The sequence below is a fragment of the Mustela lutreola genome, chromosome 14, assembly GCF_030435805.1.
Source record: "Mustela lutreola isolate mMusLut2 chromosome 14, mMusLut2.pri, whole genome shotgun sequence".
Lineage (NCBI taxonomy): Eukaryota > Metazoa > Chordata > Mammalia > Carnivora > Mustelidae > Mustela > Mustela lutreola.
In genome coordinates, this window is record NC_081303.1 from 33,575,744 (window position 1) to 33,589,339 (window position 13,596).

Below are 13,596 nucleotides of genomic sequence, written 5' to 3' on the forward strand. Positions count from 1 at the left end.
TAGCAGACTTTAAACATTTACAATTTAAAAAAAAATTTAAAAATTACTTTGAATTTCATGAACTTCTTCATAGTTGGAGTTAGGTACAGTAGTGCTATGTAATCATAATAAACTTTAGTCTAGGGGTGCTTGGGTGACTCAGTCAGTTAAGCGTCTGACTCTGGATTTTCGCTCAGGTCCTGATCTCAGAGTTATGAGATCCGGGTGGGACAGGCTCTTCCATGGGTGTGGAGCCTGCTTGAAATTCTCTTTCCCTCTCCCTCTGTTCCTCCTCAACCCCTTCCTTCCACTTGCGTGGATTTTTTTCTCTCTCTCTCAAATAAATAAAAAAATAAACTTTAGGAAATTAGTTGATTAATACCTCATAATTTAGTACAGACAATAAAGTGACTATATTTTCTTGCATATGTTATTAAGTATTTGCATGCTTAATCCTCAAAATAAATATAGTTGTTAGAGCTCTTATCTCCTGTTGTATAATTTTTACTTGAATTTATTCAAGCAAAATATAGGCTGACCAGGAGGCAGACTACTACTTTCGAATTTATTTTTCTAAGATTAGCATTCAGACATTGGAAATTAACTTTGTGATCTTAGACTTAGTTTTTATTAGGGTTATGATGGGTATTGGTTTAGATATTGATATATATCAATCTAAGAAATTAAATCTTCTTTTCATATTTAACATAGTTATTTACTTCAGTATCACATCTTGCTAGTCCTTTTGGGCTCTTAGAACCCTACATTTAATTTTTGAATTATTTTCCCCTACTGACTCTTTTTCTTTTCTTTCTTTCTTTTTTTCTTTTTAAAGATTTTATTTATTTATTTGATAGACAGAGATCACAAGTAGGCAGAGAGGCAGGCAGAGAGAGAGGAGGAAGCAGGCTACCCGCTGAGCAGAGAGCCCGAAGTAGGGCTTCCTCCCAGGACTCTGGGATCATGACCCGAGCTGAAGGCAGAGGCTTTAACCCGCTGAGCCACCCAGGGGTCCCTCTTTTTCAAATAGGAAGAGAAGGACACACAGTTGTAGGCATTTGTATTAGTAATCTATTATTGTGTAACAAATTATGCTCAAATTTGATGACTTAAAAATTGAACATTTAGTATCTTGGGTCAGGAATTATTGTACAATGTAACTGAGTGCCTTGGCTCAGAGTTTCTACCAGGCTACACTTAAGGTGTTGGCCAGGGCAGCAGTTACCTCAAGATTTGACCAGGATAGGAACCCTTCCAAGGTCACCCACAGGCTATTAGACAAGAGATACCAATTTCTTGCCACATGGACTTCTCCATAGATAGCTTTCTACATGGCTGCTGGCTTCTCTCACAGGGAACCAGTGAGAAAGAGCATTTTGAAGATAGCAGTTGTATAATTTTTGTAACTTCACCTGCTATTTTCTGGTCATTGGAAGCAAATCATTAAGTCCAGCTCACACCAAGAGAGGGAACTGCATGTGTGTCTGTGAATATTAAGTGGGAATCTTTGGAGGTTATCTTAGATTCTGCCTACTATAGCATTTAATAAGTGTATGTATTTAAATGAAAATGTCATTCTTTCTTCATGGTTTGATTGAACAAAGGAGCTTTGGGTTTTCATGTAAAAGCCAGATTTGTACTAGCATTTAAACACCTGTCATATATTTAATTTGATTTAATTTTGAAATATACTTCTGGATATTTTTACCTGTTTACTGTAGTAGGATAGTTTTGATAAGTCTTGGTTTCCTTTTGGTTTTGTATGGAATTCCAGTGAGCTAATTTTACAGTTTTTTTTTTTTTTTTTTTTTATTTATTCGACAGAGAGAGATCACAAGTAGGCAGAGAGGAAGGCAGAGAGAGAGGAGGAAGCAGGCTCCCTGCTGAGCAGAGAGCCCGATGCGGGACTCGATCCCAGGACCCTGAGATCACGACCTGAGCCGAAGGCAGCGGCTTAACCCACTGAGCCACCCAGGCGCCCTAATTTTACAGTTTTTTATATGAAAGAAAACAAGAAAAGACCATAAAACAAACTTACAGTTTAAAGATTTATGTAGAGTGACCATTCATGTAACCACCATCCTGATTTAAGAATCACATTATTACTGGGACTCCCAATGTTCCTGCATAACCTTTCCAGATTATAGCTTTCTCCCTTGCACGTTGGGTGGTCAGTGGTCTGATATTTATCACCTTCCTGTTTTTCTTTATTGTTTTGATGCCTAAGTATTTATTTATTTAAAGACTTTTTTTTTAACTTATTTGACAGAGAGAGAGAGATCACAAGTAGTCAGAGAGGTAGGCAAAGAGGGTGGGTGGAGGGAAGCAGACTCCCTGCTGAGCAGAGAGCCCGATGTGAGGTCTGATCCCCAGGACCCCAAGACCATGACCCGAGCCAAAGGCAGAGGCCCAATCCACTGAGCCACCCAGGCACCCCGATGCCTAAGTATTTATAAGTTGGTTTTTTTTAACTTCAGTATATTTATTTCTGCAATTTGTAATGTTTGTTCTGTTCTTCTCTGACTCAAGGTTATGGCTTATCCACATTGTTATATTTGGCTGTCGTTGGTTAGTTTTGTGTATAGTATTTTATTAAATGAATATACCCCAGTTTTGTGGTTGTTGGACTTTTGGGTTCTTCTCAGTTTTGGCCTATTCACAAACAGTGCTGCTATCTTGTGTATGTACCCAGGTGTATGTATGCATATGTAGCAATGGTATGTGTGTAGGAGTGGGATTGATGAGTCATAGGACACATCTTTAGTATATAACAAACTGTTTTCCTGAGTAGCTGTAGTAGTTACTCTTCTTACAGGTGTTGTATACATGTTGCCTTCGCACTGTATTCTTGCCATTACTTGGTATCACAATAGACTTTCTTAGTTTAGCTACTCTTGAGAGTATGTATTGCTGTTTCTTTGTGGTTTTAATTTGCATTTCCCTAATGACTAATGAGGTTGAACATGCTATGTTTTTTGTTTGCCATTTGGATTTTTTTGTGTATGTATAAAGTACTTGTTTAAAGCTTTTTGCATCTTTTCTACTTAGTTGATTTTCTTAAGAGTGTTGTTTATATAGTCTAGATAAAAATTCTTTGTCCTCTATCTATATCTTCAGCAAATATTTTCTTCATCTAATTGGGATATTTCATTATCTTAATGATATCCTTGACCAACGAAGTTTCTGTTTTTAGTAGAGTTAAATTTATTGGTCTTTTCTGTTATAATTAGTGCCTTTTGTGTTAGGTAAGGAATTTCCTACTTGAGGTCATGGAGACATTTTGCCATATTAAGTACTTGAAGCTTTATTTTTTTTTAATCTTTCACATTAAGATTATAATCTGCTATACACAATTTATTATTGTGTATAATGTGAGAGATAGGCAGCTTTTCAGATGGATATCTGGTTGTCCAAGCATCCTTAATTAAAAAGCCCATCGTTTTCCTATTGCTCTCAAGCACCATCTTTATCATGCATAATGTGTCCGTATATTTGAGGGTCCATTTCTAGGCTCTTTTTTCTGCTTCACTGGTGTATTTGTCTATCTTTTTGGCAAAACTACATTGTATTAAATATTAGAACTTGAAGTTACTGTTCTTCTTTAGCAAATTCTTGCTATGTATGGTTCTTGTTCCTGTATAAATTTTAGAACCACCTAGTACATTTTCATGGTAAACCTGCTGTGATTTTTATTGATTCCATAAATCAATTTGGGAGAGCATATCTGTATATAATATTGAGTATTCTGACCCATGAATGTGGTATTTCTCTGTTTATAAATAGGTCCTAAGAATGTCTTTCAAAATTTTGATATTTTTCAGGGTATTATTCTTACATATCTTTGTTTTAGATTTGTTCTTAGGTCTTCATCATTTTTTTAATACTATTATAAACAGTGTGTCTTCGATTTCAGTTTCTTACTGTTTGTTGCTGGTATACAGAAATACCGTTGATTTTTATAAGATAATTATTTTGTATCCAGCACCCTTGTTAAATTCTCATTAATTCTGGTTATTTGTAGATTCTTTTATGTCTTCTGTATACACACCGTCATCTGCAAATAATAACAGTTTAGTTTCTTTCTTTATGATCCTTATATCTTTTATTTATTTTTCTTGTCTTACTCTGCTGGCTAGGACTTCCGGTACAATGATGAATAGAAGTGGTGATAGCGGGGCATCCTAGTCTTGGTGCTGATCTCAAAGTGAAAGCTTTCGACGTGTCACCATTAGGTATGATGTTTTCTGGAGGTTTTTTTGTAGGTACTTTTTATCTTTCAAGGAAGTAAGTTTCTATTCCCAGTTTCCTAAGAGGACATTTTTCCTTTTAATCATGAGTGGGGATTGCGTATTTTTCAAAATTTTTGTGCATCTGAGGTGATACTTTTTAAAAAATTCTGTTAATGTGAGTAATTACATTGATTTAATATTAAAAGGTAAATCAGCATTACACCTAGGGTGACCAACCATCCTGATTTGCCCAGGCATATTCTAGTTTTATCACTGAACACTTTGCATTCTAGGAAACCCCACCAGGATGGTTGTTTGCACTACTTGTATTTCTTGTGTAAACCAAACTTGGCCATGGTGTTTACCTCTATATTGTTTGGTTTTCTAATACTTGGCTTAGGATTTTGCATCTATTTTCATTAGTGACGTGCTGTAAGTTTTTTCTTATACTGATCTTTTCCAGCGTTGCTATAAAGATTGTTAAAATGATTTGGGGGGGGTTGTACCCTCTTTCTATTTTTTGGAAGGATTTATATAGTCTAGGAAGGGTATCTTTGCTGAATGTTTAAAGATTTTACTGAAGAATCTCTTTGGATTTGTTTGCTTGCAGAAAGGTTTAAACTATTGATTCACTTACTGCAGCACTTATGTGCTTATTCAGTTATTCTAGAACAAAATAACTGTTACACAACAGTTGTGCTTATTCAGTTTTTGTTAAAAATATCACCTGTGACATGTTATACTTTTTCTAGGAGTTGTCTATTTCATCTAAATTTTTCTCATCTTATTGGCATATTGGTTTTGATATTAATTTTTTTAAAGATTTTATTTATTTATTTGACAGATAGAGCTCACAAGTAGAGAGGCAGGCAGAGAGAGAGAGAGGGAAGCAGGCTCCCCGCTGAGCAGAGAGCCCGATGTGGGGCTCGATCCCAGGACCCTGAGACCATGACTTGAGCCAAAGGCAGTGGCTTTATCCCACTGAGCCACCCAGGCGCCCCAATATTAATTATTTAATATTAAGTTTTTACTGATATTTTTCATTCCTGACTCTCCTTACTACTGCTTTGTCTTTTCCTCTTTTTTTCTTGATCAGGTCTTGCCAGGGATGTATCAGTTTCAATCAGAACCAACTATTGTCATTGTTTATCGTCTCTGTTTTTAAATTTTTTTCCATTTTACTAATTTATACTCCTTACAATTTCTAATGTTCTACTTTGGTTTTATTTTATTGTTCCTTTCCTAATTTGTTAATTTGGATATACATATTATTATGCGCATTTTTTTTCCTAATACAAGGATTTAAGGCCTTTGCATCTAATGATTTTAGTATGGTATTCTGTTTGTTATTCCTTAGTTTAAAAGAATTTCTAATTTTCATTATAGTTCCTTCTTAGGCCTGTAGGTTAATTAGATGTAAACTTACTACTTGGACATCGGGATTTTCTTGTAGTCTTTCTGTTGTTGATTTCTGTTTTAATTTTGTTGTCAGAAAATACTCTGCTTTTTTCCTTTGAATATATTTGCACTGTAACTTGGTGGTTAGTTAAATTTTGAAATATTTGTGTTGAAAAAGAATGTGTTTTCTACAGTTGTGTGCTGCCATATAAAATTTTTAAATGTATCATGAAAATTGTCTGCATTTTTACTGGGTTTTGTTTCCTTGTTAGGTGAATTACTGAATAATTATATTTGAGGTGAGTTTCTTCTAGACAGCAGAAAATTTTTTTATTCACTCTGCCAGATTCAGCCCTAATATTTTACATTTAATGTAATAATTTAATGTGATAATTATTACATTTAATATAAATATTATGGCTTGAGCCTACCATTTTATTATTTGTTTCATGTTTATTTTCTATTTTTTGTTTGTTTGTTTGTTTGTTTTTTTATGGGTTACTTGAATGTTTTTTAGAATTTCATTTTTACTTATTTATAGTGGTTTTGAGTACATTTCTTTATAGATTTTTGGGGGTTACTGTAGATATTACATTATATTTATAACTTATCACAGTATTGTTGACTTCTACTTACATTTGCTTTTAAATAAGCCATCTCATTGTGTCACCTGTAGTCCAGTTTTTTCCTTTCTTCCTTCCTTTCTTTTGGTCTTGCTTTTTTTGTGCTTTCTTTTCAACTTAAAAAAAAAGTTATGCTCGGATGACTGAATAAAGCTTATAATTAAGGCTGCCTGACATTACAGAATTTAGGTGTTCTAAATATGTCTATGTTTATGAGGTAGTGGTATGGTAAGACTTTTTAGTTTGTACTTCATATGGCTAAATGAGCTTGGCTTTTGGTAGTAACTCGTAGAATGAATGTATCTGTATATGTATGTATGTGTATATATATTTAAAGACTTCTTTTTTTTTTTAACAGAAGTTTTCAGTTCATAGCAAAAGTGAGAAGAGGGTACAGAGATTTCCCATGTACTCCTTGCCCTCACATGTGCAAAACCTCCACCATTATCAGCATCCCTCATGAGAGGATTACACTGTTATAACTCATGAACCCACATGATAATAATCACCCAAAGTCTGTAGTTTACTTTGGGATTCACTCTTGTACACGTACACTTTTGTACATTCTGTGGGTTTGGAGAACTGTTTAATGACATGTATTCATCATTATAGTGTCATATAGAGTATTCTCAATGCCCTTAAATTCTTCTGTGCTCCACCTTTTCATTCTGTTCCCTATCTCCAAGCCCTGGCAGTCACTGATTCTTACTGTTTCTTTGGTTTTGCCTTTTCCAGAATATTGTAGGATTGGGAATTATACAGTATGTAACCTTTCACATTGGCTTTTTTCACTTAATAATATGCATTTAAGTTTCATCCATGTCTTCTTAAGTTTTTAGAGCCCATTTCTTTTTAGCACTAAATAATATTCCATTGTCTGGATGTAATACTGTTTACCCTTTTCCTACTGAAGGGCACCTGGGTTGCTTCCAAGTTAGTAATTATGAATAAAGCTCCTATACATATGGTTTAGTATAGACACACGTTTTCAGCTCCTTTAGGTATATACCGAGGAGTATAATTACTGAGTCATATGCTAAAATTATGTTTACTTTTAAAAGAAATTGCAAAGTTGTCTTCCAAAGTGGTTGTTCTGTTTTTCTTTCCTGCCAGGAATAAGTGAGAGTTCCTGTGGCTGCACATTCTTGTCAAATTGGGTGTTGTCATTGTTCTGGATTTTGGATTCTTTAATAGATATACAGGGGTATCTCATTATTGTTTTCATATATATGTTAAATTTTGCTACTCTCTTTTTTTAACTCATTTTTCTGAAAGTATACCAGTATTCTTTTGTTCAGATTTGAATATGTCAGATGATTGAAATAGTCTTGGTGGCTACAATTTATCCTAATTATATAGGATTATATTTAAAAAATTTTTAAAAATATTTTATTTATTTATTTGAAAGAGTACATGCATTTGAGAGAGAGCAGAGTGGGGGGAGAGGCAGAGGGAGAGGAAGAAGCTGATTGCCCACCGAACAGGGAGCCCTAACATAAGCCCAATCCCAGGACCCTGGGGTTACGACTTGAACTGAAGGCAGACGCTTAACTGACTGAGCCACTCAGGCATCCCTAATTGTATTAGCTTTTAAAAAACAAAATTCACACACTAACTTTAATACTTTAGCATATTTTTCTCAAATCATGAGCACAGGTCAGATAAATACGTATCAGTGATACCTGTGTGCAGCAAAGTAAATCTCAATAAAAGGGGGCTTCTTATTTTCAAATTCTTTTACATTTTAGTTTTCTGGAATTTTGAAACTTCACTTTTTTTTCTTTTCTTTTCTTTTCTTTTTTTTTTTTAAATTTAGAGAGAGATTGAGTGTGTATGCAAGCAGGGAAAGGGGCAAAGGGTGAGGGAGAGAGAATCTTAAGCAGGCTCCATGCTGAGTATACAGCATGATGCCGGGCTCAGTCTCTGATCGTGAGATCATGACCTGAGCCAAAATCAAGAGTCGTATGCTCAATTGGCAGAGCCATTCAGGCGCCGCTGAAACTTTACCTTTTAAATTTGAATGTTTTTAAAATTTTCTCTTGGGTTTTGGCACATCATGCTGTGTTGATAATGGCCTTGCTATTAATATAGGCTAAGGGTTGAGCTTCAAGCATTTCTCCATCATATGTGTTTATTATTATTTTTAGTAACCCCCAAACTCCTGAGGATATGGTCTAGGGTGGTTTTGGTTATTATTCCCAAGTAATGATCAGTATTCATTCAGATACTGATAGTTCATCTTTGTAGACTTTCTTCGTATATCCAAAACATTTTTGGACTCCGATTCATGCTTTTATTCTAGATGCTGCTGCTCGCAGTTATGAAACATGTTTGAAGGGTGAATTTAGATTAATTCTTCTTTCCACTTCCTTTAAATTGTTCGCCTTTGTCTTTCTTCTCTTTTATAGTACTATCATGTCTTGCATTGGTGCCTGAAATGACTTGCTTCCCTTATATTCATCACTCTGCTCTTACACTTCTGGCCACCAGATGTGTGAGTGATTTTTAAAAAATGTATTTATTCAATTTATTTATTTATGGATAGAGATCACAAGTAGGCAGAGAGGCAGGCAGAGAGAGGGGGGAAGCAGGCTCCCCGCTGAGCAGAGAGCCCGATGCGGGGCTCGATCCCAGGACCCTGAGACCATGACCTGAGCCAAAGGCAGAGGCCCAACCCTCTGAACCACCCAGGCGCCCCTGTGTGAGTGATTTTTGCACTAAGCCATTCTTTAGTTCTGTGTGGACACCAAGTGAGTGTCCCCCAGTTCAGTTCAATTCTGATACTTTTCTACCTGGTGTTTGCCTCAGAGTCCACAGTTTAATGGCTCAGTCTTACAAGGCTGATGCCACTTCAGATCCTAAGTGCAAGTCCACCTTGTCACCTGTGCTTTGGACTGACTATAAATTGGAGGTTCCTATGACCTCCTCTTTGGGTTTGATAATTTGCTAGAATGGCTTACCAAACTCAGGAAAACAGTTACTTGCTGGGATTCCACTTCATTATAAAAGAATATACAGCTCAGGAACAGCTAGATGGAAGAGATGCACAGAGCAAGGTATATGAGAAGGGATGTAGAACTTCCATGCACTGTCAAGGTGTGCTACCCTCTCAGCACCTCCATGTGTTCACCAATCTGTATGGTTGGTTCCCTTGGTAACCAGCCCTCATTTGGGGTTCTGCAGGAGCCCTTAGCCACCAGGCATGTCATTAAGTGGACGGAAACTTAACATCAAGGGTTTTAGGAGCTGTGGACAGGAGCTGAATGAAAACCAATTATATATTTTTTATTATAAATCACAGTTATCACAGTGCCCTAATACTTAGCTAAGCACCCTTAGAATCTCATTAAATACAAATGCCTCAGATTTAATATGTGCTAAGTGATTTCCATTTCTCTAAATTTTAACAAATGTTTTTTTTTTTTTTTTAAAGATTTTATTTATTTATTTGACAGACAGAGATCACAAGTAGGCAGAGAGGCAGGCAGAGAGAGAGAGGGAAGCAGGCTCCCTGCTGAGCAGAGAGCCCGATGCGGGACTCGATCCCAGGTCCCTGGGATCATGACCTGAGCTGAAGGCAGCGGCTTAACCCACTGAGCCACCCAGGCGCCCACAAATGTTTTTTTTTGTCTTGATACTTTTCCAGACTTTTTTACATAGGTACATTGCGTCATCTTATGTTCTCTATCTATCTTAGGGCAGCATTTATATCTTACTAGTTTTATCCTTTATTTTTTAGATCTTATAGTATTTTTATTTTTATATTCCCTGGATTTTTGATCATCAATAAAATTATTTTCAAAAAAATAAGTTTACCTCATGTAAAGCAACATCCATATATAATAGTAGATGTGTTGTCCAGCATAAGCTTTGGGGGTACTGAGAGGGTGGGGCATTATCCTCAGAGAATAGGGCATTAGAGTTTACTATTTTGGGATTTCAGGTGATATTGGAAATTTTTCTCTGGTGTTTCAAGCTCAAAACTGGAATGAAATTATTAATATGATCTTAATTATGTATTATGTATCACACCAGTGATATTGGCTATCTCTGGATGTTGATATTATAAATGTTGATTTTATCTTTCCTTTAAATGTATTTTTAAAATACTCTAAGCATTTGTTTAAATAAGGATTTGAAGAATGGAGCATTTCAAGGTAATTGATGAAAAAGGTTAATTGGTGATCATGGGATGCTTTTCTGAGTTAGAGATTAGGATCGCTGGTGTTGAAAATATGCATGAACCGAAAGGCAAAAGACAAGGGGTGTCAGTGATGGTAGGAAATGACTGGGATGTTTTGTAGATGGCTAAGATCAGGAGAGTGATTTCACTGCTTGGATTGAGCCAGATCAGAGTGGTTTGGAGTGGAAGATTAATTTTTGGAAATCGACATGGGCTGTGAGAGTATTTATCAGTTGATCAGTTTTTATTTGAAAGAGTTCAGAGACAGACTGTGTGTTTGAGGGAGAGCAAGGTTTTGGTTAAAGTGGGAATATGGTGTGAAAAATTTTAGGGTGCAGAATAGTTTATTAAGCTGGATGGATGTAAGAGTTGAAAGCATTTGACAATGCTAATTACTTTTTTTACACTCTCCCCCAATTTGTCCACGGTTTCTATAATAGTATGCTGTGTTGTCTTTTGGTTTTGTGGCTACCATTTTGTACTTCTTGATAGTTAATGGAGAACTGCTCTTTCTTTCTTTGCCCATCTCTTAAAACATTGGTGTTCTCCCTACCATCTTGCTTTTTATTTATTTGTTTATTTATTTCTCATTTCTGCCAACTGTACTGGTGACATTGGATGATTTAATTATCATAGCTTTAGATTTATTATTCTTCTTTCTCATAGCTTATAATCTTTAGTGTATTATTTTTTATCCTGTTTATTCTCTTTCCTCATGGTTTTCCCTAGCAAAATTCTGTAAGTCCTTCAAGGCTAATTTACTTTCATTTCATTTACTTTCAGATCTAACTTCACCTACCCAGTTGCCTCTCTCCTCTTCCCTCGTTTTCCATCTAGGTTAGAAGCAGTCTTACCTGAAATTCTGTGTGCATACCACCATCATAATATTTACTATGATATTTCAGTTGTTGGCTTACTTGTTAGTTCTCTTCCCTGGACTGAGTTCCATGAGGGCAAGGGCTATAGTTTTCTTTTCTTTCTTTCTTTTTTTAAATTAACATATAATGTATTATTTGTTTCAGAGGTATAGGTCCGTGATTCATCAGTCTTACACAATTCATAGCACTGGATATAGCACATACCCTCCCCCATGTCCATCACCCAGCCACCCTATCTCTCCCACTCCCCTTCCCTCCAGCAACCCTCAGTTTCCTGAGATTAAGAGTTTCTTATGGTTTGTCTTCCTCTCTGGTTTCATCTTATTTCATTTTTCCCTCTCTTCCCCTGTGACCCTCTGTCTTGTTCCTGAAATACCTCATATCAATGAGATCGTATGATAATTGTCTTTCCCTGATTGACTTATTTAGCTTAACATACTACCCTCTAGTTCCATCCACATTGTTTCAAATGGCAAGATTTTTTTTAAATGGTTGCATAATATTTCATTTTGTGTGTGTGTGTGTGTCTTCTTTATCCATTCATCTGGACATCTGGGCTCTTTCCATAGATTGGCTAGTGGACATTGCTGCTATAAACATTGGGGTGCACATGCCCCTAGGACTATAGTTTTCTAAATCCTGTCCTTCTCACTGCTTAGTAAAATGCTTATTAGCACTGGTAAATATGCATTAAGAAGTTACCAATTGTATTACCAATTATGTATGGATTGTCATAGAAGAGAAGGTGCTAATGTTAATAAACCTTAAAAGTCTGTTTACCCATTCTGGTTATGAAAGAAATGAAAAGTTAAATAATGAGGTACTGTTTTCAAGAAGTACTATAGCATAATGAGTAAGAGCAGGAATTTTGGAGCAGAGGGACTGCCATAATTTGAATACCATTTCTGCCACTTAGATGCTATATGATCTTGGTCAATTCACCTAACCTTTCTGTGCTTTTCATTTTCCTAATGTGTCATAGTACCTATGTCACATCTTATGATAAATACTACACAAGTATTCATAATTGTTATTTTACACTTTAAAAATTGGTTCAATGTATTTGGTTTAGATTAAGACAGCCACTTATAGATACTGGTGATAGAAATTTAAATTTGTGTAGTGTTTCTGGGAAGCCATTTCATATAGTGAAGCTTTCCTAACTCTATTTTTGGTTGAATAACTCCATTTAAAAAAAAAATTTATTTGTTTTTAAGATTTTATTTATTTATTTGACGGAGAGATCACAAGTAGGCAGAGAGGCAGGCAGAGAAAGAGGAGGAAGCAGGCTTCCTGCTAAGCAGAGAGCCCCATTTGGGGCTCGATTCCAGGAACCTGGGATCATGACCTGGGCCGAAGGCAGAGACTTTAACCCACTGAGCCACCCAGGTGTCCCGAATCACTTCATTTTTAATAATCTTTTAATAAAAATTGAAATGCAGCCTATGTTCCAGAATTACTCAGGCAACAACTTAAATCTCTAGTAAGATGATAATGGTTAAATACATTGTTGAGGGGCACCTGGGTGGCTTGCGGGTTGTCTCTGCCTTCAGCTTGGGTCATGATTTCAGGGTCCTGGGATGGAACCCCACATCGGGATCTTTGCTCAGTAGGGAGCCTGCTTTCCTCTCTCTCTCTCTGCCTGCCTCTCTGCCTATTTGTGATCTCTGTCAAATAAATAAATAAAACCTAAAAATAAATAAATAAATAAATAAATAGCATGTTTAAAATAGATTGTTGAATATGATTCAGCAATTAAAATGTTTGCATTTTAGTGTCGTAGGAAGATAGATAAGATATCAAAGACAAAGCATTATCTTATTTTTTTAAGATTTTATTTATTTGACAGAGAGAGCAAGCTTGCTTGAAGGATATTGTGTGCATAAGCAGGGAGAGGGTTAAAGGGAGGGTGAGAAGCAGACTCCCCGCTGTGTAGGGAGCCTGATATGGGGGATATGGGCTTGATCCCGGGATCTTAGGATCATGACCTGAGTGGAAGGCAGATGCTTAACTGACTGAGCCACCCAGGTGCCCCCAGATGAAGCATTATCTTAAACATGTCTTAAAAAATGCTCAAGAGACAAATGTTAAGATGTTAACTTGTGATTGCTTTTGGCTAGTGGGATTTAACCTCTGTGAAACTAATTTCTATTTTAAAATGGAGTTAATAGCTGACATGCTGACATTAATTGCTACCAAATGAGGTAATTGGAAAGTCGTTGTATGTTTCCTATTTTTATTAAGTCACAGTGTCAGTTTTGTTGATTATTTTTATCTGAATAATGAATAAAGTCATTAAGTTTCTC

At 36.0% G+C, this 13,596-nt stretch overlaps 1 protein-coding gene across 1 annotated transcript in view; it reads left to right on the top strand.

The window, feature by feature from the left end:
• The window catches only part of COP1 (COP1 E3 ubiquitin ligase), a 250,901-nt gene that overhangs the window by 50,202 nt on the left and 187,103 nt on the right, over nt 1-13,596 (top strand). The window lies entirely within an intron of this gene.